Genomic DNA, 6,245 nt, shown 5'->3' with positions numbered 1-6,245 from the left:
TTTGGGCTTGAATTTTGCTTTGAAATCTGTTAAACAAAGACTGTGGGATATAGCCTTCTGTGACTTACGCGCTCGCTCTTATGTTTCCTGCTCTCCCAGTGCATTGCATGTTCATTACGTTGGGCCTTTTCAGCTGGCTGACTATCTAAAGAACCTGTCAGTGGCTAAATATCGTATTGCTTTCTCCAAGGCCAGATGCAATGTTTATTCTATTGAATTACTTCAGGGCAGATACGCTGGTGTCCCCTATCAGGAACAACGGTGCCCCTGTAGGAACATGGAAGTGGAGACGATGGAGCATATCCTTCTGTCCTGTAGCTTTTAAAATCAGGCCCGCCATCTTATGATGGCGGGCTTACTCATTGTTGAGTAAACTGTCCAGAAGTTCAGACAAATTTTATGTTAAGTTTCTGTTGGAAGATAAGTCCTCAAGAATAACTTCAGCTGTTGCTAAATTTCTTACAGTGGCGGCCAGGATTAGAGCTCTCTATGTATTAGACAAGTTGATAATAGCTCTAACTGTATGATTTCATGTTTGATTCTTGTTCTTTGTTCTTTTTCATGGATCTATGGATCGCAATAAAGAAGTGTGTGTGTGTGTGTCAGGAACAAATCTTGTCAGACTAATTTGATCTCATTTTTTCATTGTGTAACCTCCCTTGTGGACTGTGGCAATGCTGTGGACGTCATATATCTTGACTTCAGCAAAGCTTTTGACAAACTGCCCCATAATATTCTGATTGACAAACTAGCTAAAAGTGGGCTAGATGGAACAACTATTAGGTGCATTCACAGTTGGCTACGGAATCGGACTCAACGAGTGCTTATCAGTGGGACCTTCTCCAACTGAGTGGAGGTAACGAGTGGGGTGCCGCAGGGCTCAGTCCTGGGCCCAGTGCTCTTCAACATTTTTATTAATTATTTGAACGAGGAGGTGCAGGGAACGCTTATCAAATTTGCAGATGATACAAAATTGGGTGGGATAGCTAATACCCTGGAAGACAGAAACAAACTTCAAAGTGATCTTGATAGGCTGGAGTGCTGGGCTGAAAACAACAGAATGGAATTTAATAGGGATAAATGCCAAGTTCTACATTTAGGAAATAGAAACCAAATGCACAGTTACAAGATGGTGGATACTTGGCTCAGCAATACTACAAATGAGAAGGATCTTGGAATTGTTGTAGATAGCAAGCTGAATATGAACCAACAGTGTGATATGGCTGCAAGAATGGCAAATGCTATTTTGGGCTGCATTAATAGAAGTATAGCTTCCAAATTGTGTGAGGTACTGGTTCCCCTTTATTCAGCCCTGGTTAGGCCTCACCTAGAGTATTGCGTCCAGTTCTGGGATCCACAATTCAAGAAGGATGCAGACAAGCTGGAGCGTGTTCAGAGGAGGGCAACCAGAATGATCAAGGGTTAGGGTTAGGGTACCCTAACCCTAACCCAGTGCTTCTGCTGCTCCTCTAGATTAAAGCCCATTTGCAGGCCCAATTCAACATACTAAAGCTCTAGGTGGCTTGTGGACAGAGTATCAAAAGGAATGTCTGCTGCCATATGTACCTGACCAGATCTTCCTCTAGGTGCCTTCACCAAATTAAGTTAGGCAGGGCTTTCTCTGTGATAGTACCCTAGAATCATAGCATAGTAGAGTTGGAAGGGGCCTACAAGGCCATCGAGTCCAACCCCCTGCTCGATTCAGGAATCCATCCTAGAGCATACCTGACAGATGGTTGTCCAGCTGCCTCTTGAAGTCCTCTAGTGTGGAAGAGCCCACAACCTCCCTAGGTAACTGGCTGCATTGTTGCACTGCTCTAACAGTCAGGAGCTTTTCCTGCTGTCCAGCCGGAATGTGGCTTCCTGTAACGTGAGCCCATTAGTCTGTGTCCTGCACTCTGGGATGATCGAAATGAGATCCTGCCCTCCTCTGTGAGCCTTGCTAGGCCTACCTGAAAATCCGGCGGTGAGGAGGGGCCAGGCCACGCTAGAAGTAGCACAGCCTGTTGGCCCAATCTACACGTCAGATGCGACAGGGTCTAGGAAAGCCCCATCGCGTCCGCCATTTTTATTTGCATTTAAACGGGCCGCATGCGAAGGAGCGCACCACCGCAAAAGGTAGGTTGTTGTTGTTTTTAAAAGGGTTCCCCCCTCCCCTGCCCCCGATCCCCCCTGCCCGCGATGTCCGATCCCCCCCGCCCACAATGTCCGATCCCCCCATGATGTTCGATGCCCCCCATTGCCCTGGGCCGTGATTCCCCCCCATCTCCCCTGGCCTCCGTTTCCTGCCCCCCCCCCATGTTCCTTAGGCCATGATTCCCGCCCGCCCCAATGTCCCCACCCTAGCCCTGATGGCCGCAGCGCTCCTGTTTTTCCCGGCTGCTTTTCTCGGCTACTCAGAAGAAAATGCAGTAGCCAGAAAAAAGCAGCGGACCTGGCTACACACCTGCGGTCTCGGGCTCAGCCCGAGACTGCCGGAAAACCTGGGCTAAAAGAGGTGCCAGTTACCCCAGGCCCAGGGAGGGTTGACCCCTGCCTGAGCCCGGGATACTCTGTGCATCATCTGAACGTACAGGGACAAGCCCAGGCCTTGCACCGGGCTAGTCTTGTCTAGCAAGGCCTTAAGTGTGACAACCTTTTAAGTTTTTGAAGAGTGCTATCATGTCTCCCCTCAATCTTCTCTTCCCCAGGCTAAACATGCCCAGTTCTTTCAGTCTCTCTTCATAGGACTTTGTTTCCAGACCCCTGATCATCCTGGTTGCCCTCTTCTGAACACGCTCCAGCTTGTCTGTATCCTTCTTGAAGTGTGGTGCCCAGAACTGGACGCAATACTCAAGATGAGGCCTAACCAGGGCTGAATAGAGAAGAACCAGTACCTCATGCAATTTGGAAGCTATACTTCTATTAATGCAGCTCAAAATAGCATATGCTTTTTTTGCAGCCACATCACACTGCTGGCTGATATTCAGCTTGTGATCATATTCAGCCTGCTTATGGAGGCTCACCTGGTGCTGATACAGTTATCTTTTCAGCATCAGTTAAAGGCATTTCTCTTCTCCTAGCCATTTTAGATGGTAAGATGGTTCCTTTCTCATCTCCCCCACGTTCTCTCCCTCACCTCTCCTTCCTCTCCCTCATGTTGCCCATCCTCAGTCCCTTTGTCTTTGGAGTTTGCCCTGCGGCAACTCTGCCTCCAGCACCTCCCAGCAGACCCCTCCAAGCTATTCTCATGTCCTTATTTAGGCTCAGATGTTTCCCCGTCCCTAGTGGCTGCTGTTCCAAGCTTAAGCTATGGTTCATCTTACAAACTTTTTTCCATTCTATATCAAGGTTGCATAATAATAAATCACTTGTGTTCTGTCATAAAACTCGCATTACTTTTATTTAAGGCCTGGTCTGTATTGATTTGCTTATTTCCCTTCAGTATAAATGTAGAATCATAGAATCACAGAATCATAGAATAGCAGAGTTGGAAGGGGCCTACAAGGCCATCGAGTCCAATCCCCTGCTCAATGCAGGAATCCACTCTAAAGCATCCCTGACAGATGGTTGTCTAGCTGCCTCTTGAATGCCTCTAGTGTGGGAGAGCCCACAACCTCCCTAGGTAACTGATTCCACCGTCGCACTGCTCTAACAGTCAGGAAGTTTTTCCTGATGTCCAGCTGGAATCTGGCTTCCTTTAACTTGAGCCCGTTATTCCGTGTCCTGCACTCTGGGAGGATTGAGAAGAGATCCTGGCCCTCCTCTGTGTGACAACCTTTTAAGTATTTGAAGAGTGCTATCATGTCTCCCTCAATCTTCTCTTCTCCAGGCTAAACATGCCCAGTTCTTTCAGTCTCTCTTCATAGGGCTTTGTTTCTAGACCTCTGATCATCCTGGTTGCCCTCTTCTGAACACACTCCAGCTTGTCTGCATCCTTCTTCAATTGTGGAGCCCAGAACTGGACACAATACTCTAGATGAGGCCTAACCAGGGCCGAATAGAGAGGAACCAGTACCTCACGTGATTTGGAAGCTATACTTCTATTAATGCAGCCCAAAATAGCATTTGCCTTTCTTGCAGCCATATCGCACTGTTGGCTCATATTCAGCTTGTGATCTACAACAATTCCAAGATCTTTCTCGTTTGTAGTATTGCTGAGCCAAGTGTCCCCCATCTTGTAACTGTGCATTTGGTATAATAATAATTATTATTAATAATAATAATATTCCCTAAATGTAGAACTTGGCATTTATCCCTATTAAATTTCATTCTGTTGTTTTCAGCCCAGCACTCCAGCCTATCAAGATCACTTTGAAGTTTGTTTCTGTCTTCCAGGGTATTAGCTATCCCACCCAATTTTGTGTCATCTGCAAATTTGATCAGCGTTCCCTGCACCTCCTCGTCCAAATCATTAATAAAAATGTTGAAGAGCACTGGGCCCAGGACTGAGCCCTGCGGTACCCCACTCGTTGCCTCTCCCCAGTTTGAGAAGGTTCCATTGATAAATACTCTTTGAGTCCGATTCTGTAGCCAACTGTGAATCCACCTAATAGTTGTTCCATCTAGCCCACTTTTAGCTAGTTTGTTAATCAGAATGTCATGGGGCACTTTGTCAAAAGCTTTGCTGAAGTCAAGATATATGACGTCCACAGCATTCCCACAGTCCACAAGGGAGGTTATCCTATCAAAAAATGAGATCAAATTAGTCTGACAGGATTTGTTCCTGACAAATCCATGTTGACTTCTAGTAATCACTGCATGGATTTCAAGGTGTTTACAGATTGACTTCTTTATACTCTGCTCCAGAATTTTCCCAGGGATGGATGTCAGACTGACTGGTCAATGGTAACCATGTAAATGGTACTTTTACCATGTAAATGGTAACCTCCCTGGGGTGTACTTCAAGCCGAGGCCCAAGATCTAAGATCTGAGGAATCAGCTTTGATTACTTGTGTGTGCCAAAGTCCATATGGTTGAGGAAGTGTGGCAAGAGGCACTGTCACACTTTGGGCATTTTCATCAAGCTGCCCTTGGCAGCTTGCCTTTGCCCAGGCAGGCTGCAATCCCAAGTGCACTGACCAGGGAAGATGTGCCACTGAAGCCAGGGGCAATTGCTTTTCAGAAAACATACTGACCGCTGCACTGCCTTTGTGCCCCCCCCCCCTTGCACATGCAAGGCAGGCCCTGACACCCTGAAAGCCATTGCAATTTTAAATGGTTTACAAAGCTGGGCCTTTGATTCTTCCTGCTGCCCTCCATTTTCTCCTTCCTTTGATGGCACCTGACCATGCCCAACCTCCACATTCTGGGTGAAATGCTGCCAGAGTTCTTTGGGAGAACACCCTTTCTCCTGAATTGGACAGCTCCACCAGCTCTATGGGCAGCCTCTGCTGCTTTGGGACTGACTGCTTCCTTTGTATCATTTGATCTGTCCACCCACAAGGGCCTGAGCTCTTCAAGAACGAGATGGCTGGTGTGGTGGTGGGCATTTAGAAAAGTTAGTGGTGGCTTCCTAGGATTGCTTGGTTGAAACTTCTCACCACAATCAAAGCAGGAGGAGCAAAATGCAGTCAGGCAGAAAATGGGCAACACCATGCTAACACAGAAGCCTGCCCACCCACCCATTAGATTGCAGTCATGTGGCCCAGCCAATTATTTGTGCACGATTAATATAAACCCTTGGCCAACATACAGCTCAGCAGACCTACGGCACTTGGTCAGGCAGTCAGACGGCAACATCCAGGTATAGTACATTTCCATATCTCATCCTAACTGGTCTGTTATGTGGCATGTCTCATATTCTGCAAGGTAGTGCCCACAACTCAGTGGTGAAGCATCTACTTTACAGGCAGAATGTTCCAGGTTCACCCCCTGGGACCTCCAGGGAAGCAGAATCTAGGAGAGCCGTTGCAGAGCACACAACACTGGGCTGGAGGGTCTAAAGAAAAAGCCGCCTGCTGCTGCTGCTGCTGCTGCTGCTGCTGCTGCTGCGTGCTCTGACTTATCTGTGATCTGTGAGGAGCTTGTGGGATTCCAGGGGAGTGCTTGAGTGCTGTGTAGCTTTTTCAACAGGAAGAATAGGAAATTTCTGCAAGCGTCAGATTTCTCCAGAGAGCTGTAGCTGATAGAATGTTGGCCTTGGTGGGGGTGATGGAGGCTGAAACCCCTGTTCAGCCATTGAGCTCAGCCAGCTTCCTTGTTCTAACCCTAACCTACTTCACAGGATAAAATTGAGAGTCTCCATGAGCTCCTTCACAGAAGAA

This window comes from Elgaria multicarinata, chromosome 14 (genome assembly GCF_023053635.1).
Source record: "Elgaria multicarinata webbii isolate HBS135686 ecotype San Diego chromosome 14, rElgMul1.1.pri, whole genome shotgun sequence".
Lineage (NCBI taxonomy): Eukaryota > Metazoa > Chordata > Lepidosauria > Squamata > Anguidae > Elgaria > Elgaria multicarinata.
The sequence above is the reverse complement of the archived record's forward strand: the minus strand, read 5'-3'. Positions refer to the sequence as shown.